General features: G+C 48.5%; 1 protein-coding gene across 1 annotated transcript in view; it reads left to right on the top strand.

The window, feature by feature from the left end:
- The first annotated feature begins 24,721 nt into the window (after positions 1-24,721).
- Positions 24,722-24,928, top strand: part of casd1 (CAS1 domain containing 1) — a 200,160-nt gene continuing 199,953 nt past the window's right edge. Inside the window, exon 1 of the mRNA XM_070881075.1 lies at positions 24,722-24,748. The gene's annotated coding sequence lies outside the window, so the exon portion shown is untranslated. The remainder of the gene's footprint in view (positions 24,749-24,928) is intronic.

Here is a 24,928-nt window from a genome sequence, read left to right as displayed (position 1 = left end):
CATACTTATGTTCTTCTCAATTATCATCTTAAAGCGTATTATATTATGGTCACTGTTGCCTAGATGTTCCCATGTAGATATGTCACATGAAGAATGGGTACAGATACCATTATGCCCATGATGACCATTCAATGGCTGCTGACATCAGTCTCCATATGAGTGACTGATGTATGTCATGTAGCTGTATGATATATAATTCTGTCATCAGATTGCTGAGATGACCCCCTCTCTCCGCCTCCCACCTCCAGCTGCGCAGCGACCCCAGTTATTTTTAAAGCAGCCTCCTCTGCTGTTTGCAAATGATGAAGGGCCACTGCCAGTTCTCTCCCTCTCCCTCTTATTGTGGCCTCTCTTTTCCGGCAAGTAGAGAAAGAAGAGAAGATTCAGTGAGGGTGATGGAATGATTTTATAGGGAATGGATGGGTTAGAGGGAGAAAGAAGAAAGACTTGCATTTATATAGCGCCTTTCACGACCACCGGACATTTTAAAGCACTTTACAGCCAATAAAATACTTTTGGAGTGTAGTCAGTATTCTAATGTGGGAAATGTGGCAGCCAATGTGCGCACAGCAAGCTCCCACGAACAGCAATGTGATAATGACCAGATAATCTGTTTTTGTTATGTTGATTGAGTGATAAATGTAACAGATTCTTAAGGAAGTGCACGAATGTTTGTCACATAAATGTTATAAGCCCATTGACTCCCACAGCTACCTGGATTACACTTCCTTCCACCCTGCATCCTGTAAGGACTCCATTCCATTCTCCCAGTTTCTCCGTCTCCATCGCATCTGTTCTAACGACACCACCTTCCACACTATTGCCTCTGATGTCTTCCTTTTTCCTAAAACGAGGATTCCCCTCTGCCGTGGTTAACATGGCCCTCGACCGTGACCGCTCTATTTCCCGCATTTCTGCTCTCACCCCTTCCCTTCCCTCTCAGAACGATGACTTGTCCTCACCTTTCACCTCATTAGCCTCCATTTTCAACGGATCATCCATTTCTGTCACCTCCAGCGTGATCCCATCACCAATCACATCTTCCCCTCCCCTCTCAGCATTCCAAAGCGACCATTCCCTCCGTGACACTCTGGTCCATTCCGCAATCACCCCCAGCACCCCCTCCCCTTCCCATGGCGCCTTCCCTTGCAAGTGCAGGAGATGCAACATCTTCCCTTTTACCTCCTCCCTTCCCACTGCCCAGGGCCCAAAACACTCCTTCCAGGTAAAACAGCGATTTACTTGTACTTCTTTCAATTTAATATACTGTTTTCGCTGCTCCTGATGTGGTCTCCTCTACAATGGGGAGACCAAACGCAGATTGGGTGACCCCTTTGTTAAGCGCCTTCGTTCAATCCGCAGGCCTGAGCCCGAGCTCTCGGTCGCCTGTCAATTTAATTCCCTGCTCCACTCCCACTCCGACCTCTCCGTCCTCAGCCTCCTACACTGTTCCAATGAAGCTCAACGCAAGCTCGAGGAACAGCACCTCATCTTTCGTTCAGGCACTTTACAGCCTTCTGGACTCAACATTGAATTCAACAATTTCAGACCGTAATCTCTGCCCATATTTTGTTCCCTTTCTGTTATGTATGCAACACCTTGTAACCAGCATTCTACCGCCATCAGAGGGCGCATCTGTTGGAGTCCCAAGGGATCCCAGCATCCCTTAGGAGCACTGTATAAGCAGGCCTCCCATGCTGTGCCAGCACTCTGGAGTCAGAATAAAGAGACTAAGGTCACACTTACTCAAGTCTACAGCACTCAATCACATTGCTTTATTTGAGACGTAACAACTGGCGACAAGGATGGGATAACGAACCATCACGCGAAAATGCAGAGAACTGTCAGTATCCTGGAGAAATTCTCAGAAGGTGACAATTGGGAAGCCTTCGTGGAGCGACTCGACCAATACTGCGTGGCCAATGATCTGGAAGGGAATGCGAACGCTGCCAAACGAAGGGCGATCCTCCTCACCATTGCGGGGCAACAACCTATGGCCTCATGAAGAATCTTCTTCCTCCGGTGAAACTAACAACCAAATCGTATGAAGAAATGTATACGCTGGTCCGGGAGCACCTAAATCCGAAGGAGAGCGTTCTGATGGCAAGGTATCGATTTTACACATGTCAATAGTCTGAAGGCCAGGAAGTGGTGAGCTACGTCGCTGAACTAAGGCGCCTTGTAGGACATTGCGAATTCGATGGATTCCTGCAGCAAATGCTGAGAGACTTTTTTGTGCTTGGCATTGGCCATGAGGTTATCCTTCGCAAACTATTGACTGTTGAAACACCAAACCTGAGCAAAGCCATAATGATAGCCCAGGCACTTATGTCCACCAGCAATAACACCGAACAAATTGTGCAGCATAAAGATGCATCGGCAAGTACTGTACACAAAGTAACGTCGTTTTCAAGCAGGACCTGCACAACCTCAGAAGACTCAGAGTCTGCCATCAGGAGTGAATGCGAAGCAATTAACACCTGGATGGCGCTGCGGAGGTGATCATCGAGCCCATCAATGCCGCTTCAAACACTATGCGTGCAAAGGCTGTGGGACAATCGGACACCTCCAGCGAATGTGCAGATGAGCTGCAAACCCTGCAAACCACCACGTTGCAGAAGAAGACCGATCCATGGCGGATCAAACTGGATCAACTGAGACTCGAACCGAGGAGGCAGAAGTGTATGGGGAACACACCTGTCATGTATTCAACTGTCATTGTAACCCATGTATAAGCTGACCTAAGTTGTACACCTTGAGAACATTGACCACGAGGGGTGAACTTGTGGGAGACACTCCTAACCTGGACTTTCAGGTATAAAAGGGGAAGCTCCACCCACCTTCATCACTTGAGGTCTTGGTAATAAACGTAACTGGTCACAGAGTGACCTTCTCTCTAGTATGGGCCTCGTGTGCATTTATACTGTATAGTAAGGACGTATTATTGGCGATGAGAAACTGGGATTTAAACCACGTGAGCATGGCCACTAGCAGCACAGAAGAGAGGTATTGTGTTGGTGATGATTGGGACGACTTTATTGAGAGACTACAGCAAAGTTTTGTCACTAAGGAATGGTTGGGACACTATGTAAGTTCCCAGATGCATGCAGAGCGGAGATGCTGTGAGACTTTTTTATTGAGGGCATCGGGCACGCTGGGGTTTTCAGGAAACGGATTGAGACCAAAGACTTGACCTTGGAAGTGGCGGCTCTGATAGCCCAGACATTTATCTCAGGGGAGGAAGAGACCAGAATGATGTATGACAAAAATCTTGGCTCAAATGCGGCAAACGACCAGGGAGTCAACATTGTTAACGCGGCACACAGTTCTCGAGGCAGACAAAGACAATCGGACATGCCCCAGCATGTAGTCGAACCCAAAGGGGGAATTCAACAGAGACAATGGCAAGCTGAACTGCAATTCATGCCATCGCAATGGACAATGCGGCCAGTAATGAGGCCATCAACACCTGTTAATGGTGCGCTTAAAGACAGTTACAGAGACAGTCAGAGACGATCGACTGGTAATGGACCTTTTGTTTTCAACAACGGGGCCTCCAGCTCATGCTGGAGGTATGGAGGCAAACAACCAGCCAGAGCTTGCAGGTATCAGCAATATACCTGCAGAAACTGCAACGTCAGCGGTCACTTGGCGCGTACGTGCAGGAAGCCTGCAGCCAGATTGATGTACGAGGAGGACGAGTCCGATGTAAGCCCTATGAGGCTAAATGAATACTGGGGGAAATCGCTGGAAGCTGAAGTTCAGCGAGTTCATGTGGAGCACATATACAGTTCATATACCAGGACACCACCGATAATGATGAAAGTGCTCCTCAATGGCATCCCAGTATTAATGGAGCTAGACACAGGGGCCAACCAGTCCATGATGAGTATCAAACAGTTCGAAAGGTTGTGGGTGTCCAAGGCCAGGAGGCCAGAATTATTGCCGATTGATGCACAGCTACAGACATATACAAAGGAGATCATTCCGGTGCTAGGCAGTGCCACGGTAGTCGTGACCCACAACGATTCGGAGAACAGGTTGCCACTCTGGATTGTCCCGAGGGACAGTCCTGCACTACTGGGGAGGAGTTGGTTTGCTGTCATGAACTGCAAATGGGGCGATGTCAATGCAATTTCTTCTGTGGAGCGAGTATCATGCTCACAGGTCCTGGACAAATTTGACTCATTATTTCAACCCGGCATCGGCACTTTCATGGGGGCCAAGGTAGTGATTCACATAAACCTGGATGCCACAAGGCCAGAGCGGTGCCGTACGTGATGCGGGAAAAGATAGAATGCGAATTAGACCGCCTGCTGAGCGAAGGCATCATCTCGCCAGTCGAATTCAGTGACTGGGCGAGCCCAATTGTGCCGGTGCTCAAGGCGGATGGGTCGGTCAGGATATGTGGCGATTACAAGGCCACCATCAATCGGGTGTCACTCCAAGACCAGTACCCGCTCCCGAGAGCGGAGGACCTCTTTGCGACGCTATCCGGTGGCAAGCTTTTTTCAAAATTGGACCTGACCTCAGCTTACATGACCCAGGAGCTGGCGAGTGAGTCGAAGAGGCTGACCACCATCACGACTCACAAGGGGTTGTTTGAGTATAATAGATGTCCGTTCGGGATTCGTTCGGCCGCCACGATCTTTCAGCGAAATATGGAAAGCCTCCTCAAGTCGATTCCAAGGATGGTGGTTTTTCAAGACGACATCCTCATCACGGGTCGCGATACTGAAGAATACCTCCACAACCTGAAGGAGGTGCTACGCAGACTGGACCGGGTAGGGCTGCGTCTGAAAAAGGCGAAGTGCGTCTTCTTAGCTCCAGAGGTAGAATTCCTGGGGAGGAGGGTAGCAGCAGACGGGATCAGACCTACTGCATCCAAAATGGAAGCAATCCAGAGAGCACCCGATTCCGTAACATGACGGAGCTGCGTTCGTTCCTGGAGCTCCTGAACTATTTTGGTAACTTTCTTCATAAATTGAGCACGCTGTTAGAGCAGTTACACGTGTTACTACGCAAAGGTCGCGATTGGATCTGGGGGGACAGCCAGGAAAGGGCTTTTGATAGAGCATGCAATTTGTTATGCTCCAACAAACTGTTAACTTTATATGACCCGTGTAAGAAACTTGTTTTAACGTGCGATGCGTCATCCTATGCGGTCGGGTGTGTGTTGCAGCATGTGAATGCCAATGGTCAGTTACAGCCGGTAGCTTATGTCTCCAAAAGTCTGTCCCAGGCAGAAAGGGGCTATGGGATGGTAGAAAAGGAAGTGCTAGCATGTGTATATGCAGTAAAGAAAATGCACCAGTACCTGTTTGGCAGGAAATTTGAGCTGAAGACAGATCACAAACCCCTAACGTCCCTTTTGGCCGACAACAAGGCCATAAATGCGAATGCATTGGCCCGCATACAGAGGTGGGCACTCACGTTACCCACCTATGAATACGCAATTCGGCACAGACCAGGCACTGAAAACTGCGCCAATGCACTTAGCAGGCTCCCACTAGCCACCACTGAGGGGGCAACTGAGCATGATGCTGAAATGGTCATGGCTGTTGAAGCTTTCGAAAGCGAAGGCTCACATGTGACAGCCCATCAGATTAAAGTCTGGACAAATAAAGAAATGTGTCCTGAATGGGGACTGGACGTACGCGGCATGCCCTGAGGAATTTAAACCGTTTCATAGCCGCAAGGATGAACTCTCGATTCAGGCCAATTGCCTACTGTGGGGAAACCGAGTAGTCGTGCCCCAGATGGGCAGAGAGGTGTTTATCAGAGAACTTCACAATGAGCACCCGGGCATTGTCATGATGAAGGCAATTGCTAGGTCACATGTTTGGTGGCCAGGGATAGATGCAGACCTGGAACTTTGTGCTCGCAGGTGCAACACGTATGATCAGCTGGGCAACGCACCCGGGAAGCTCCCCTTGGCCCCTGGTCCTGGCCCGCCAAGCCATGGTCACGCATCCATGTGGACTACGCAGGTTCTTTCATGGGAAAAATGTTTTTGGTTGTAGTAGATGCCTACTCCAAATGGATTGAGTGTGCCATTTTAAATTCAAGCACATCCTCTGCCACAGTAGAAAGTCTACGGGCAATGTTCGCCGCCCATGGTCTACCGGATGTCTTGGTCAGCGACAATGGCCCGTGCTTCACAAGCATTGAAATCCAGGACTTCATGGCAGGCAATGGAATCAACCATGTCAGAATGGCACCGTTCAAGCTGGCCTCAAATGGCCAGGCGGAACGAGCAGTGCAGATAATCAAACAGTGGATGCTCAGAATCCAAGGGGGTTCCCTACAAAGCCGCTTATCACGCCTCCTGTTGGCCAATAGATCCCGACCACACTCGCTCACAGGGGTTCCACCCGCAGAGCTGTTAATGAAAAGGATGCTCAAAGCCAGGTTATCCTTTATACACCCTACTATGAAAGAAATTGTTGAGAACAGGCGTCAGTCACAATATGACTACCGTGACAGGAATGCGAGGGCACGATGAATTGATGTCAATGACCCTGTTTTTATCCTTAATTACGCTACAGGGCCCAAATGGCTTGCAGACACCGTGATTGCCAAAGAGAGGAATAGGGTTTTGGTAGTTAAACTTACTAATAGACAAATCTGCCGCAAACACGTGGATCAAACTAAAAGGAGGTTCAGCAACCCCATAGAAGAAGCAGAGGAAGAACACGACGTAGAGTTTACTCCACCACAGGTGATCGAACACCGGAATCAAGTGGAGGAGAGCCCAGTCACTGTGGGCAGTCCGGACAGGCCTGAGGCACCGCAAACAGCAGACACTCAGGCCAGCACCCAACAACCGGAGGCCCAACCCAGGTATTCTACAAGGGAGCATAAACTACCAGAGAGACTTAACCTGTGATCCCAATAAGACTTTGGGAGGTAGGGAGGTCATTTCAACTATCATTGTAACCCATGTATAAGCTGACCTAAGTTGTACACCTTGAGAACATTGACCACTAGGGATGAACTTGTGGGAGACACTCCTAACCTGGAATTTCAGGTATAAAAGGGGAAGCTTCACCTACCTTCATCACTTGAGGTCTTGGTAATAAAGGTAACTGGTCACAGAGTGACCTTCTCTCAAGTATGGGCCTCGTGTGCATTTATACTGTATAGTAAGGACGTATTAACACCTTCACCACGAAATGTCCACCGATCATGTTAAAAGTCGAACTGGATGGAATTCCAGTATCCATGGAACTGGACACGGGTGCGAGTCAGTCTATCATGAGCAAAAAGGTCTTCGAGAGGCTGTGGTGCAACAACGCACAAAGACCCAAGCTGAGCCCTATTCATACTAAGCTGAGAACTTACACTAAAGAGCTGATTCCTGTAATTGGCAGCGCGGCAGTAAAAGTCTCCTATGATGGAGCGGTGCACGAACTACTACGATGGATTGTATCAGAAGATGGCCCCACACTGTTCGGCAGAAGCTGGCTGGGAAAAATGCGCTGGAACTGGGACGAGATCCAAGCGTTTTCGTCCGTCGATGACACCTCATGTGCCCAGGTTTTGAGCAAGTTCCCGTCGTTGTTTGAGCCAGGCATAGGCAATTTCTCTGGGGCGAAGGTGCAGATCCACTTGGTTCCTGGTACATGACCCATCCACCACAAGGCACGTGCAGTGCCATACATGATGCGAGAGAAAGTGGAGATCGAGCTGGACAGGCAGCAACGAGAGTGCATCATCGCACCGGTAGAGTTCAACGAGTGGACCAGTCCGATTGTTTCGGTTCTCAAGGGCGATGGCACGGTCAGAATTTGTGAGGACTATAAAGTAATGATTAACCATTTTTCGCTGCAGGACCAGTACCCACTACCCAAGGCAGATTACCTTTTTGCGACACTGGCAGGAGGGAAGACGTTCACCAAGTTGGACCTGACCTCGGCCTACATGACGCAGGAGCTGGCGGAATCATCGAAAGGTCTCACCTGCATCAACACGCACAAAGGTCTGGTCATCTACAATAGGTGCCCGTTTGGGATTCGATCAGCCGCGGCTATTTTTCAAAGGAACATGGAGAGTCTGCTAAAGTCGGTTCCGCGCACCGTGGTTTTCCAGGACGACATATTGATCACAGGTCGGGACACCATCGAACACTTGCAGAACCTGGAAGAGGTCCTAAGTTGGTTAGATCGTGTGGGACTCAGGTTGAAATGCTCGAAGTGTGCTTTCCTGGCACCAGAGGTTGCGTTCTTAGGGAGAAGAATCGCGGCAGACTGCATCAGACCCACCAACGCCAAGACGGAGGCCATCAAGAACGCGTCGAGACCACAGAACATGATGGAGTTGCGGTCGTTCCTGGGACTCCTCAATTATTTTGGTAATTTCCTACCCGGGTTAAGCACCTTGCTAGAATCTCTACACATGTTGCTACGCAAGAGAGATGACTGGGTATGGGGAAAATCACAAGAGACTGCTTTTGAGAAAGTCAGAAATCTGTTATGTTCCAACAAACTGCTTGTTCTGTATGACCCATGTAAACGTTTAGTGCTCGCTTGCGATGCGTCTTCGTACGGGGTCGGGTGTGTGTTACAACAAGCAAATGAATCGGGAAGATTGCAACCGGTCGCTTATGCATCCAGGAGTTTGTCCAAGGCCAAAAGGGCCTACAGCATGATTGAAAAAGAAGCTCTGGCATGCATTTACGGAAAAAATGCACCAGTATCTGTTTGGGCTTAAGTTCGAGTTAGAAACTGACCATAAGCCGCTCATTTCGCTATTCTCAGAGAGCAAAGGTATTAATACCAATGCCTCTGCTCGCATTCAAAGATGGGCGCGCACGCTGTCTGCATATAATTATGTAATTCACCACAGGCTAGGCACAGAGAACTGTGCTGATGCTTTCAGTCGGCTACCATTGCCCACCACCGGGGTAGAAATGGCACAGCTTACAGACTTGATCTTGGTGATGGATGCATTTGAAAATGAAAAGTCACCCGTTACGGCCCGCCAGATCAGGACCTGGACCAGCCAGGATCCTTTACTGTCCCTTGTGAAAAACTGTGTCCTCCATGGGAGCTGGTCCAACGTCCCAGTGGAGATGCATGAAGAGATCAAGACATTCCAGCGGCGCAAAGACGAAATGTCCATACAGGCGGTCTATCTTTTGTGGGGTAATCGCGTGGTTTTGCCTAAGAAAGGCAGGGAAATGTTCATACGCGACCGAGACAGTACCCACCCAGGCATAGTAATGATGAAAGCGATAGCCAGATCCCACGTGTGGTGGCCCGGCATCGACTCAGATTTGGAGTTTTGCGTGCGCCAATGCAACACTTGCTCTCAACTGAGCAATGCACCCAGAGAGGCACCACTAAGTTTGTGGTCATGGCCCTCCTAAGATCCACATTGACTTTGCGAGCCCATTTCTAGGCAAAATGTTCTTTGTTGTTGTGGATACTTAATCAAAATCGATTGAGTGTATAATAATGTATGTAAGCACATCCACTGCCACCATCGAAAACCTACGGGCCGTGTTTGCCATGCATGGCCTGCCTGATGTCCTTGTCAGCGACAATGGGCTGTGCTTCACCAGTGCTGAATTCAAGGAATTCATGACCCGCAATGGGATCAAGCACATCACATATGCCCCGTTCAAGCCTGCATCTAATGGCCAGGCAGAACGGGCAGTCCAAACCATCAAGCAAAGTTTGAAATGCAAGTCGGAAGGCTCCCTGCCTATCCCGAGTCCTGCTCAGCTACCGCACACGACCCCAGTCGCTCACCGGAGTTCCCCCTGCTGAACTGCTCATGAAAAGGGCACTCAAAACAAGACTCCCTCTAGTCCACCCTGATCTTCATGATCATGTCGAGGGCAAGCGGCATCAACAAAACATGTACCATGATCGCGCAAATTTGTCACGCGATATTGAAGTCAATGATCCTGTATTGTACTCAACTATGGACACGGTCCCAAATAACTTGTTGGTACTGTCGTAGCCAAACAAGGGAGTAGGGTGTTTGAGGTCAAACTTGCAAATGGACTAATTTGCAGAAAGCATTTGGACCAAACCAAACTGCGATTCACAGACAGCCACGAGCAACCTGACGAGGACACCACCAACTTTGATCCTCCGATACACATACAAGTGGCAACCGACATCACGGTTGACCACGAAGCTGAACTCATCATCCCCAGCCGCCCAGCTGTGCAGCAGCCCAGTGAAGGCCCAATCAACTCACCTGCACCTGCATTTGTACCGAGACGATCGATTAGGGAGCGGAAAGCCCCAGATCGTCTCACCCTGTCAATAAGTGTACTATTGACTTTGCGGGGGAGTGATGTTATGTATGCAACACCTTATAACCAGCATTCTACCGCCACCAGAGGGCGCATCTGTTGGAGTCCCAAGAGATCCCAGATCCCTTGGGAGCACTGTATATAAGCAGGCCTCCCATGCTGTGCCTGCACTCTGGAGTCAGAATAAAGAGACAAAGGTCAGATTTACTCACGTCGACAGCACTCAGTCACATTGCTTTATTTGAGACAAAACACTTTCTTCCTTTATTTTTTTTTTACAAACTCCCCCCACTTTTATTTTTTTCTGTTTCCCATGGCAGCTGGTAATTATTCCACCATTCACACCCCATCTCAACTCATCTTTTGTTTCCTAACTTGTGCCATTGTCATCCCAATTTGGTCCATCATCCCTTTTGTCTCTCAAATCACTCCTGGCTTCCACCCTATCACAGACCTTCCCTTTTAGCCTTTACACCCCTCCCCCCTGTCAGTGCAACTGCACTTTCTTAAGAATCTGTTACATTTTTAACTTTTACCTGTTCTGACAAAGGTGCACTGACCCGAAATGTTGACTGTGTTCCGCTCCACAGATACTGCCTGACCTGCTGAGATTTCCAGCATTTTCTGTTTTTATTACACAGTGACTATTTGTCTCTGCATGTGCAGAGAAGCGAGAGTGAGGACAAATAGTCACCGACTCCATTTACCGCCCCCCTCCAGCCACAATTTCCACTAACACCACGTTGCCTCCACTGTGTAGACATCCGCAGCACCGATCCTCTGATCCATCAGGCCCGCCGAGCTCTGAGCAGCCCCAAGCCTCGAAACGCATCTCCAACTGTGTCGAGAGTGGGAGTGGGGAGAGAAGTGGTGGTTGGCTGATGGGGGGGGGTGGGGTGGAGGGGTGTGAAGAGAGAGAGAGAGGGAGAGAGAAAGAGAGAGAGAGAACCTGGGTGGAGGGGGGGTGGGGGGAAGAGACACAGATGGCGGGGGATCAGAGAAGAGGGAACTCATGGACAACGGATCACGTTCTTCCAACCCCTTGGTGCGTGCAAGCTTGTGCGTGCATTACAAGGCGGGGGGGTGGGGGCGGTGAAATCCAGAAGTCATGACACTGTCACCATTGACTTCATACCAATAAACCTGTTAACAATCTGCACACAATGCTCCATCTATGCCGGTGGCGGGGAGGGCGGGGGTGTGTGGCCGGGGGGTGCGGGTGACTGTGGTGGGGTAAGGGACTTCAGCTGGTGGAGGCAGCACTTGTGCTGGTGTAAGGGACTTTGTCTGGAACTTGGTGGCTTTTGGGGAGATCTATCCTCTGTGGCTTCTGAAGTCAAAATGGATCAAATTACAAATTGGAAAGTCAGTCAGAACTTGGGCTGGGCGGTTCCAGTTACACATTCCAGAGGAACTTCAGGGTGTGGATTATCCTCCAAGGGGACCAATCAGCAATAGGTCATGTAATAATGGAGAGCGAATCAGAGAAACGGCTGCCATTCAGTTAGTACAAATAAACACACCCTTTTTATTATAGCCTGTTCCTTGGTTGGTTCCAAGATGTATTGTTCCAAGAAACTGTCTTGAAAGCATTCCATGAACTCATCATCCAGACTACCTTTGCCTATTTGATTTGCCCAGTCCCCCATGATTATTGCATTACCTTTGTTATAAGCTCCTACTATTTCTCGGTTAATACTCTGTGATAGAAAAATTTCCCTTGCCACAGCATGAGGAGGGTAAACAGGAAGAAGTGGATGTAGTACAGGGCACCAGCAGCCAGAGAAAGGAAGGTGCAACTAATAGCTGAGTACTCTCAAAAATAAAGATTGAATTACCAAGGAAAGCCACTTCACACCTCCCATCAGGGTACTGGGCCTATTTCTGGAGTTCTTGCATGTGTAAGCACTGGAGTAGACCTTAGGAAGCAGGTTCATTGTGATTCACAGGTGAGCTAGCCCACTCCTGCAGCCCACTGGTGCAGTGTACAGGCTCAGAGGTGCTACTGGCCAGAGTTAATGCCACCTTGGAAGCCCTGTGAAAGTGTTCAATTCAGGTGGACCTCAACACTTTTATTAAAGCACTGTTTTAACGCTGTCATGTATCTCACACTACTGTACATAACTGTATCTTACCATGCTATACATGACTGGAACTAGATATGACCTGTAACCACAAGCATACCTTACCACCAGGGGTGCACTTGCAGGAGACACTGGATACCTGTTCCACACAGGTATATAAAGACAGGTCTCAGGCAAGTGTGGCATTCGAGAGCTGTGTAATAAAGGTGCAGGTCCAGAGTGACCTTGACTTCAGCATGTGCCTCATGTGAGTCTGTACTGCAGGGACAGGACTTTACAGTAGCGACGAGTTACGGGATTACAGAATCCACAGAATGGCGACCAACGGCTCAGATGAAAAATACAATGCTGGAGATAATTGGGAGGACTTTATACAAAAGGCTCCAGCAAAGCTTTGTAACCAAAGACTGGTTAGGCGACGATAAGGCAGACAAGAGAAGAGCCCATCTCTTGACCAGCTGTGGCTCGAAAACATACGCCTTAATAAAGGACCTGCTGGCACCTGAGAAACCAGCAAGCAAGTCGTTTGAAGAGTTGTGCACACTGGTAAGAGATCAACTGAAGCCAGCGAGCAGCCTGCACATGGTCAGACACAGGTTCGACAACTACAGACGCTGTGTGGGCCAGAGCATACCCGACTTCGTGGCAGAACTTCGGAGGTTGGCTAGCTTATGTGAGTTCTCCGATGAACTAAGGAGAGAAGAACTGAGAGACTTTTTATTGAAGGAATAGGTCACGCAGGAATATTCTGAAAGCTCATAGAGACCAAGAACTTGACCCTAGAGGCAGCAACACTGGTTGCACAGACATTCTTGGCAGGAGAAGAAGAAACGAGGTTGATCTACACTGCGGGTACGACAGCTAATGAAACATCGGAACAAGGGGTTCACAGCATGAAACAAGCCGCTACCCCCACACACAGACAAAGGCAGGAGAGCAGGCCCTCAACAGCAGGCAGTGGTGCCAGAAGCCATCATAAATGGCCGTTCACACCTCATCAACCCACAATGCGAGCAATCAACTACAAACTAAGAGAAGCTCGAGAGATCAGCTAGGCGCAGCTCATCCTTCGGAAACAATGGAAGAGATCTGTGTTGGAGATGTGGAGGAAGGCACTCATCAAGGGGATGTTAATTTCAGCATGCCGTTTGCAGAAACTGCAACGATACAGGGCATCTGGCCCACATGTGCAGAAAAACGGCAGCTCGGCTGGTATACGAATCGGAAGGGTCGGAAAGCGGACCAGAAGACGGTGGGGACAGTACCCGGGACACCGAGGTACAGCGGGTCAACACAATCAATGGCCACTGTTCTTACAACAAGACGCCTCCAATAATGATAAGGGTCCTACTCAACGGGATACCTGTCAATATGGAGCTGGTCAACATGGAGCGAGTCAATCTCTCATGAGCGCTCAACAATTTGAACAGCTGTGGCCGCACAAAAACAACAGACCAAAACTCACAAGGGTCGACACCAAACTAAGGACCTATACCAAAGAAATCGTCCCAGTCCTTGGCAGCGCCATGCTCTCAGTCACACACAAAGGGACGGTGAACTGACTTCCCCTGTGGATTGTCCCCGGAGATCTCCCAGCACTGCTAAATTGGAAATGGGATAATGTTCACGCCATGTCGTCAGAGGAACGGACCTCCTGCTCAACAGTTCTAAGTCGATTTGAACATCTCTTTCAGCCAGGTGTGGGCACCTTCAAAGGGGCTAAAGTTAAAATCTACATCACACAGGATGCTAGACCGGTCCATCCCAAGGCTAGAGCTGTGCCCTATGTGATGAGGGAAAAGATTGAACATGAACTGCACAGGCTTCTGCGAGAAGGCATTATCTCACCCATGGAATTTAGCGACTGGGCATGTTCCATCGTCCCAGTCATGAAGCCTGATAGATCCGTACGAATCTGTGGGGATTACAAATCTACCATAAACAGGGTCTCCCTACAGGACCAATACCCGCTGCCCAGAGCGGAGGACCTATTTGCCACATTGGCTGGAGGAAAACTTTCCTCGAAACTAGATCTCACATCTGCGTATATGATGCAAGAATTGACCGATGAGTGTAAGCTACTCACCACCATCAACACACATCGAGCCCTTTTCATGTACAATCGATGCCCATTCGGCATCAGGTCGGCAGCTGCTATATTCCAGCGCAACATGGAGAGTCTGCTCAAGTCCATCCCGGGGACGGTTGTATTTCAAGACGACATACTTATCACGGGCAGGGACACTGATTCCCATCTCCACAATTTGGAGGAAGTAAAGCGGTTGGATCGGGTAGGCTAAGAATTAAGAAATCCAAGTGTCTGTTTCTCGCGCCCGAGGTTGAATTTTTGGGCAGAAGGATTGCCGTTGATGGAATCTGCCCAACAGAGTCCAAAACCGAAGCAATTCGTCTGGCACCCAGGCCCCGGAATGTCTCGGAACTGCGTGCCTTTCTCGGGTTACTCAATTACTTTGGGAACTTCATGCAGAACTTAAGCACGCTGCTGGAGCCTCTCCACATGCTACTCAGAAAGGGGTGCGATTGGTTTTGGGGTGTCGCCCAAGAACGCGCCTTCAATAAGGCACGCAACCTTCTATGTTCCAATAGTGTTTTGGCTTTTTTTAATCCAGGTAAAAAGCTAGTTCTCACATGTGATGCGTCGGCGTACAGGGTCAGGTGTGTTTTACAACATGTCAATAGTGCGGGTAAATTACAACTCATAGCTTATGCCTCCAGGTCATTTTCGCGGGCGGAGCGCGGGTACGGAATGGTGGAGAAGGAGGCATTCGTGTGCGTGTATGGTGTGAAAAAGATGCACCAATACCTTTTCGGGGCCAAGTTCGCGTTAGAAACCGGCCACAAGCCCCTCACAGCCCTGCTAGACGAGAGCAAGGCAATAAACGCCAACACCTCGGCGCGCATTCAACGGTGGGCACTCATGCTGGCGTCTTATGACTACACCATAAGGCACAGACTAGGCACAGACAACTGTGCCGACGCGCTTAGCAGGCTACCCCTGGCGACCACGGAAGGGTCTGATGAACAGGACTGTGAGATAGTCATGGCAATCAATGCCTTTGAGTCCACAGGTTTGCCCATGATGGCTCGTCAAATCAGAGCCTGGACGACCAGTGACCCCACGTTATCCTTAGTAAAAAGATGTGTCTTAACTGGTGACTGGGCAGAGGCTCGCGATGCCTGCCCCGAGGAGATCAAACCTTTCCATAGGTGCCTGCATGAGCTATCACTACAAGCAGACTGCCTGATGTGTTGCAGCCGAGTAGTTATGCCTCTGCGAGGCAGAGAGGCATTTGTCTGGGAGCTCCATCGCGAGCACCCAGGGATCATTCTCATGAAGGCCATAGCCAGATTCCACGTCTGGTGGCCTGGCATTGACGCGGACTTGGAGCTCTGCGTCCGACGGTGCACCATTTGTGCCCAACTCAGTAATGCCCCCAGGGAGGCCCCCCTGAGCCCCTGGTCCACCAAACCATGGTCGCGGGTGCACGTAGACTATGCAGGCCCATTCATGGGCAAAATGTTCCTTGTAGTTGTAGATGCATTTTCTAAGTGGATCGACTTGGCAGAGTTTTTTTTGTCAAGGGATAGACATAGAAGGAAGTGGGATTGGAAAGGAATGGGATTATGGATAGTGAGGGAAATGGCCTTGTTAATGATTGAGACTACAGGAAAGAAAGGCCATGTGCGATGGCAAGGTTTGGGGGATGGCTATGAATATGGGTAGGAAAGTTTATTTGGAGAGCGAGGTCAAGGGAGGACAGGGATCAGTGGATTCAGACAAGACGGCAAGAGGAGCTGAAATGGAGATTGAAATCACCAAGGACGGGGAGTCACTCAGTACAGATGCTGAGGGAAGAAAGGATACCTTGAAGATAAACTTGAGAGGGGCTTGGGGATGGCGATAGAGAACAAATATAGAAACATAGAAAATAGGAGCAGTAGTAGGCCATTCAATATGATCATGGCTGATCCTCTATCTCAACACTATATTCCTGCTTTTTCCCCATACCCCTTGATGTTTTTTGTTTCTAGAAATCTATCTATCTCCCGCTTAAATATATTCAGTGACTTGGCCTCCACAGCCTTCTCTGGTAGAGAATTCCACAGGTTCGCCACCCTCAGTGAAAGAATTTCTCCTCCTCTCGGTCCTAAACTTCCTACCCCGTATCCTGAGACTGTGACTGCTTGTTCTAGGCTTCCCAGTCAGGGGAAACATCCTCCCCACATCCAGTCTATCCAACCCCGTCAGAATTTTAAAGGAGAGGAGTGGAACAGGTTAAGGTGCTCAAAGGAGGACAATGTGCCGGAGGAGTAGAGGGAGAGATGAAGCTGTGACTCAGTAATAAGAGGCATACCACCACCAAAGTGATTTGGGCAGGGCAGTAGTGGAAAGTATAGCCAGGCAGGAATGCTTTAGTAAGGGGCAAGGTGTCACCATCTGTGAGCCAAGTTTAAGTAAAGTCGGGATGTTAATGCAATTGTCCACAATAAGTTTGTGAATGGTAAGGCAGGCCACATAGTTCGCATGCCAGATACGAGACTCCCGAAGCAAATGCTTTATGCGGAGCTCCTTCGTTATAAATGAGCCAAAGGAGGAGAGCGGAAACGTTATAAGGACACCCTCAAAGCCTCCCTGGTAAAGTGCGACATCACTACTGACGCCTAGGAGATCCTGGCCGAAGACCGCCCGAGGTAGAGAAAGTGCATCCAGGAGGGCGTTGAGCTCTTCGAGTCCCAACGCAAAGAACGTGAAGAGGCCAAGCGCAGGCAGCGGAAGGAGCATGCGGCAAACCAGTCCCACCGACCCCTTCCCTCGATGAATGTCTGTCCCACCTGTGACAGGGTCTGTGACTCTTGTATCGGACTGTTCAGCCATCAAAGAACTCACTTTGGGAGTGGAAGCAAGTCTTCCTCGATTCCGAGGGACTGCCTATGAATGGCAAGGGCTTTGTTTACGAGTGAATGATCATTCTTGAAGAAAATATGGAGAGGGGTGGTGATTGTTGATCTGCCAGCAGAGTCCATGGGGCAGTAATGGCTGGAGTGAACAGGATGGGAATGAGGTTGGTGAGGTTAGATTATGCTCTGGGCAGGAGTATGGCGAGAGAGGTGGAAGCATTGGTTTGGGTTGCTGCTCATAAAGAGATAGCGATGGGTGCCTCGAAGGATCCTTCGGAGAATGTCAAGAGAGGCACAGATGGTAGCTGTGGGTTTATGTAAGAGATGCAAGCCTCACACAGCAGCAAAAAAGAGAGACAGATAATGATGGGTAGAGGTAGGGAACAGGGGCAAAGTTTCTGAGTGGAGAAACAAAAGGAACTATGGCTGGGTGATAAGAAGCAGAAAAGAATGGAGAGAAAGGACCAAGAGAGGCCCAAAGAAAAATTAATCGGCTCATGTCTTAAGTGGCAGCCAGAGTTTGAATGTGAATAGACACAGAGGGAATTTGAGTTAGATAGACACAATACAGAAGGAGGCCGCTTGGTCCATCGGCCTAGAAATTTGGCCGATCAGGACTTCTGAGTGTTTTTTGATGTGATGCATCACTCTAGAATGTTCACTTTGTTTGCACAGAGAGAAGTTCTGCTGATCCTGCACTGTTGTTGCTCTTTTCATCAGAGACTGGCTGCAGACATGTGTGGTCTCATAGGGCTGTGGGGAAGCAGCAAGGAAGACACCACAAAGCAGAGAAGCTACCAGAAGAGAGAGAAGGAGGAGGAGGACACTGAAAAAAAAGCCATATCCATAGAGGGTCTTCAGGGAGAACTTCTCCGACATCAACTTTACTGAGGTGCAATGTATGAGGTGTCTTTGTTTCACTAAGGAAGCGATCACCGAGTTATGTCATCTCCTGTATCCACAACTCAAGCCTCAATTCAGGTTGTTGTGTATGCATGCCTGTTTACTGTGTGATGTCTGTAACACTGTTATGCCACACTGAACGTATCCTTACACTGTACACACCTTGCCTGGGTTATTATGCAGGTAACCCAGTATAAAAAGGAACTCACAGCTTGTTGTCCTCACTCAGGAGCTGCAAATAAAGGACTACAGGTCTACACAGTTTAAGTATCATACCCTGCCTCATAGAGTCATTACTAAAGGTGCCTACATACGCTACAACTGGCGACAGGAATACGAGGTCACGAACCATATGCTTAGCAACTTTCAGCAATTTACCGATGGGAAAGATTGGGACACTTTTGTAGAAAGATTGGAACACTTAAGGAGACTGGCTGCACTCTGCGACTTTGGCGACCACCTAAATGAAGCACTAAGGGACTCTAAACTGACGAGAGCAGTGCACCGCATTTATACTTCGAAGAGCAGAAACGCTGCCCCGAGTCCCGCAACCCTGAGTCCGCCACATGGGGCAAACTGGTTAGCCCCGTGCTGGCGCTGTGGAGGAAACCACAGGGCCCACCAGTTCCGTTACAAAGACTATGCATGCAGAGAGAAAAGGCACCTTCAAAGGATGTGCAGAGAAAGCTTTACTCACCACGTCTCTGATGAGTTGGCTGATCACCGGGGCTCCGACACAGAGGAAGATGAAGTTGCTCAACCCCTGGAAGAAGAGTATGGAACTCATACCTGCTCCATCGAAAGTTCTCTGTGGGCGATGAAAGTAGACGTCGACGGAGTCCCAGTTTCTATGGAGAGTGACACAAGGGCGAGCCAGTCTGTGATGAGCCAAGCGACCGTTGAAGGACTTTGGATGAATCCCGCCAATCGACCACAACAACAGCCTGTCAAGCGAAGCTGCTCCCAGGCCTCCGGGCTCCGGCAATCGACCTCGAACATGGATCCATCGCAGCATCCAGAGGTTCCACTGTCCAGCTCGACTGCCCACAGCACCCCGGCAAAATCTCCGAGACCGAGGATCCAAACTCCACTTTCCGGGCCAGGGCAGTACTCCAAGAGGTGAACATCAATGAAAGAAATGGGTTCCCAACATCCAGGATCGAACCTTTGGAAGAAAAGAGCACCACAGCCTACCTGCAGCAAGACCAGAAAATGGCTGCAGCACCATAAGCAGCAGAACCTGTAATCAAAATGGCCTCCGCCATGCCACAAGTGAACATGGAGGAGCATCATGTGACATCGAGCGGCCAATCGGATTTGAAGGCTCCTTAAAGGAGACCAGTAATCAAAAAAATTTAAAGGGGAAGTTTCAACTATTTGAGTACACGGACTTTAAAGCTAAAGATGCAATTAAAGGGTGCAAGTATGAAAATGTATGCAATGTGACCATGAATTGTGATGCTGGTTTAACTAATGTGACTAATGAGATGAATGCAGGTGTCAGTAAGGTTAAGAACAAGTTTATTATGCTTAACAATAATGATAAAGAATGTGAAATGCCTAATGTAACCATGTCTGTTGAAACCAGGACACTCAAAAGTGATGCAAATGCTAGAATGTATAATGCAGGCTCGACTATGTGTGATCAGAGCCGAGGTGTCATGTATACCGGTAGGACACTGCCAAAGGACATTGGGTCCTACAGGGACCATGCTGATGCCAATGGAATCCCCCTGTGGGAGACCCCCAGGTCCAGCAGGCTATCTGATCATGTAGCCTGGACCTTTGGAACGAATGTGATGCCCCTTGCAGGACACACACAGCCAGTGGGAGGACACCCACTACAGGGACAGTGGTCAATGGGCAGCCCAGCCACCACCAATGGCAACCTGCACCAGATCAACCCTACAACCCCTGGCCACCAGGGCCAACACCAGGAGCATGAGGCCAATACCCTCCAGCTTCCCTGGCAAACCCTGGGATGACCTGACCCTCATCCCAATTGGTGGACAAGGAGCCCACCCAGTCTTGTGACCCTGCCCACAACTGCCCACATCACAGTGTATACGCACTACCCACTGCTGCCGTGGCTGCCCCCCCAAGGGATCCCACAACAGTAACACCCACATGGTCTGTGTGTGAGGGGGGGGGGACGTACGAGGCCAGCCTCAAGCACAGGGGTCACATCTGGCAACCACACAACCCTCACCACAACCTCCCATAGCCCACCACTGATCACCTCCCCTGGGCATGACAATGAGGATATGAAAAATGCTTAGGGGAGAAGTGTTGTTGTGTATGCATGCCTGTTTACTGTGTGATGTCTGTAACACTGTTATGCAACACTGAATGTACCCTTACACTGTACACACCTTGCCTGTACACCAGAGGATGCTGCTGCTGGAGACCTAAGGGTTACCTGCACACTGCAGGTAACCCAGTATAAAAAGGAACACACAGCTCGTTGTCCTCACTCAGGAGCTGCAAATAAAGGACTACAGGTCTACACAGTTTAAGTATCATATCCTGCCTCATGGAGTCATTACTAAAGGTGCCTACATACACTACAACTATGCAGGTAACCCTTAGATCTCCAGCAGCAGCACCCTCTGGTGTACAGGCAAGGTGTGTACAGTGTAAGGGTACATTCAGTGTTACATAACAGTGTTACAGACATCACATAGTAAACAGGCATGCATACACAACACAGGTCATGGACAGCACTACTTGTGGCTGTCAAGGTTACCATGGCCTTCAACTTTTATGGTACAGGTATGACCTCCCAAATCCGGAAACCTCAGGACCGAGGCCGTTCCGGATTTTGGGTATTTCCAGATTTTGGAACATATTCCAACATCCTGAATCTGAAAACTCCTGGGTCGAGGTTTGGGTATTCCAGATTTCGGAGACGAAATCCGACATCCCGAATCCGGAAACCTATTTGGCTCAGCAGTGACCCGTTAGTAAGAAAAAAACTGCCCGGGAAAAACCTGCATTGTAGCCCTTGGGACAGCGGTAGGTATGAAGACCTGCAAAAAAGGTAAGTTAAAGGGCACAATTTTTCCCAAAGCTGTTTTTTGGTGTACTTGAAGAGTTATGCTCATTTTTGGGGGGCACAAGTACGACAAAAAAAAAATTATCCAAGTTTCTCCATTTGAATTCTTAATTTTGGCGCTGCCTAGCCTGCCGTTTAGTTTTGGGGTGGAACCCAAGATCTGTGTTTAAAGAATTGGGTTGCCACAGTAACCAGGGACACAATGCGGGCTGTGGCTGGGAAGTGAAACATCCAGCCAGCTCACAGCAACCTGCACACGCACATTACAGCAACTTACCAAGCACATTAAATATTGCAGCAACTTACCTCCATTAAATTAGTAATGTGCGTGTAATGACAAAAGTCTATCTCTCCGCCACCCACCACCCACCCCCCACCCCCCCATGCTGATCCCTGCTCCTATCCCAGGCTGAATGACTTCCCCCCTCCCGGTCCCCACTCCTATCCCTTGCCGAATGGCCTCCTGGTCCCGGTCCCCGCTCCTAACTATGCCCGAGAGGCTCCCCCCCTCTCTACCACTCTCTCTCAACTCTCTGCTGCTGCTGTCTGGGCCCTGGAACTGCATCTGCTGCGCTGATTTACTTATCTGTGCTGATTTTCTCAACTCACCAGAAGGATTTTCCACAGAGGCCACATACGCCATCCTAAGAAGAATTGGAGTAAATTGGAGCTGGCCAAACTGGCTTAAATGGCCAGAATTGGCATGGGTGGCAGGTTACACCCCCATGACAAAAAAAAACTAACCTAAAAAAAATCATAACTGAGTTACGCTGACATACATTGATTGGGGAAACTTGTATTTTTTTTAAACTTAGGCCAAAAGAAGTGGCGCAAATCACTGGAGAAAATTGAGCCCAAAGTTTTTATTTTTAAATTCTTTTGCAGTCATTTGATAGTTAAGTATCTTGTGAATGTTTTGTGATTTTTTTATTTTTTGTAATTGTTTTGGTGTGTGTGTCTGTGCGTGTGTGTGGGGGGAGGGGGGGAGGGGGGGAATTATTTACTGTTGTGAAAAAAATGTTCAGATTTCGGAAATTTTTTAGGAATTTTGGACGACACCTCCACTGATCTGCGTGACATCCAGATTTCGGAACCTTCCGGATTTTTGAACTCTGGATTTGGGAGGTCGTACCTGTACAGGTTTCTTTCAGGCTGCAATGGGCACATCAGCAACATTTCAGTCACAGTGCACCAATGTATCAAGGCGGTCACCAAACCTCTCTATGCCACAAGAAATACAGACATCTCCTTTTCTATTGACATAGTGAAGCAGGACAAGAGAACACTAGGTTTCGTTCGCATGGTAGGCTTCCCCAGGGTGCCATAGATTGTACACACGTTGCCTTAAGTGCTCCTATCAGCATCCTGGGGTCTTTCTCAATTCAAAGGGATTCCACTCCCTCAATGTACAGCTGGTTTGCGACCATGGGCACCGCATCAAGCAGGTCTGTGCCCACTATCCTGGGAGCAGTCATGACTCTTTCATTCTGCACCAGGCCTCTGTGCTGCCTTTATTCCAACCAGGCTGCCAAGGTACAGACGGCTATTGGACTGCAATGATTATCCTCTATAGATATTGTTCCTATTAGGAATCCATGTCTACAAAAAAGCCATGCTGCCACAAGGAACATCATTGAACAAACAATCAGCATGCTCAATCAACGGATAAGCTGCCTGGACCATTCTGAAAGAGCTTTGCAGTACACCCCTGAGTGGGTATTCAAATTTATAGTTGTCTGCTGCATTCTCCACAACTTTGCCCCCATGAAGGACCAGCCTTTGCTCAGCAACTTGCTTTTGTGTCTCTGCAGTCATAATACACCTCCCCATTAAGAGGTGCTGGCTGCCTATACGTTGAATCCTGGACTCCCGATATTGCGCACCCCAGACCTCCCAATAGGCGTGCAGCCAATGAATAGCTCATTTTATTGCTTCTGCAATTTCCCTCTTTAAAAGTGTCATTGTTGTTCTTAGCTGTTAATAATGCTTATTTTAATACCTATTAAAAATTTGATATTGTGACACTGCCACCAAAAGCATTAAGTGACACAGTCCCTTTAAGATCATCCATCATCATAGGCGGTCCTTCGAACGAGGATGACTTGCTTCCATATGAGTTCACAGATATTTCAATGAAGGACCCGATGTTCCAGTCCTGAACTCCAATTGAAGGGGTGGAAGATGCCTGTGCGTGGATTTTTTTAATGTGTGGTAACCGTTACACACCAGCCACTACACGGGCTTGACAGAGCTAGGCCTTTATCCAGTGGCAAAGGTAAACCAGAACGACTGGAGACCTGCTCTGCTGCACAGACTTAGTGTAAACACATATCGCAGTGTGGGCTGGCCCGTGCTGCCCCTGGGCCCTCGGCTCTTCTGGGCTCCGTACCTTCACTTGCCGCACCTCCGCCATGATCTCTCGCCGCTCCTCCACCACAAACATTTGCCGCACCTCCACCACGATCTCTCGCTGCTCCTCCACCACAAAAACATTCACTGCACCTCCGCCATGATCTCTCACCACTCCTCCGCCCCAAACTTCCCGCTCCTCCGCTGTTATTAATTAATTAATTAATTGATCTTCCGTTGTTCTGCTGACAGAATTGTAAATTGGTTTGGAGTGATTTAACTTGATAGTGACTAGCAGCCACATAATTTCAGCTCTACAATATGGTGAAAAATAGATTTATTTATAATATATATTATTTCAGTGTGTCAGTTTTGACCCTGTCTAATCTTTCTGACTGAGTGTGACTCAGACTCATCTTCCTGTCAGTGTACAGCACCTGTGGAGGTGTTCTCTCGCAGGTCGGGGGGCTACAATGTTCCAGGCCCGCCGCTCCAGTTTAAGGTAGTATCAAATAAGATTCTAAACCACACCTGTACCTGAGGAGGAAGTAAAAGAAAGCCTCATACCTGCACAGACAAATTATTATAATTAGCAAGCAGCATGGATATTAAGTGCTGTCTGCATTGATAGTAATTGGCGTAGCAGTGCGGCCCCTGTGTGTCTGAAAGCGGTCCGGTTTCTCGGCCATCATGTCTGTTCTAACTCTTTGCCAAAACAATCCAAAACTAATCCAACTGCCCTGCTCTCTCTCCCAAGACCTTTACCTTGTTTTTAGTTGTAAAAACTTTTAGGCACAAAGCATTGTTGCATTTTTTGAGTAATATCAGTTTGATGTGACTTTTCTAATTTTCTTGTTTCTGCAACAGTGACAATTTCCTTCTTTAAAAGTGTCATTGTTATTAGCTGTTAATAATACTTATTTTAACTCCTATTAAAAATGTGATATTGTGACACTGCCACCAAAACCATTAAGTGACACTGTCCCTTTAAGATAATATAAGGGAGTATTACGTCAGATTCTAAACCCTGACTGTACCTAAGCAGGAAGTAAAAGAAAGCCTCATACCTGCTGCAATCTAAATTCCTGGAGTCTTGTCAGAGACTCGGACAAATGGAGCAAATGTCTGGCAAACCGACAACAGAGTCAAATTCTCCATCGTATGGAAGTGAGTAATTTAAACATTAATTAATTGATCTTCCATTGTTCTGCTGACAGAATTGTAAAATTCAATTGGTTTGGAGTGATTTAACTTGATAGTGACGAGCAGCCACATAATTTCAGCTCTACAATATGATGAAAAATAGATTTATTTATAATATATATTATTTTACTGTGTCAGTTTTGA

The sequence above is a fragment of the Pristiophorus japonicus genome, chromosome 5, assembly GCF_044704955.1.
Source record: "Pristiophorus japonicus isolate sPriJap1 chromosome 5, sPriJap1.hap1, whole genome shotgun sequence".
NCBI classification, from domain to species: domain Eukaryota; kingdom Metazoa; phylum Chordata; class Chondrichthyes; family Pristiophoridae; genus Pristiophorus; species Pristiophorus japonicus.
The sequence above is the reverse complement of the archived record's forward strand: the minus strand, read 5'-3'. Positions and strand labels throughout refer to the sequence as shown.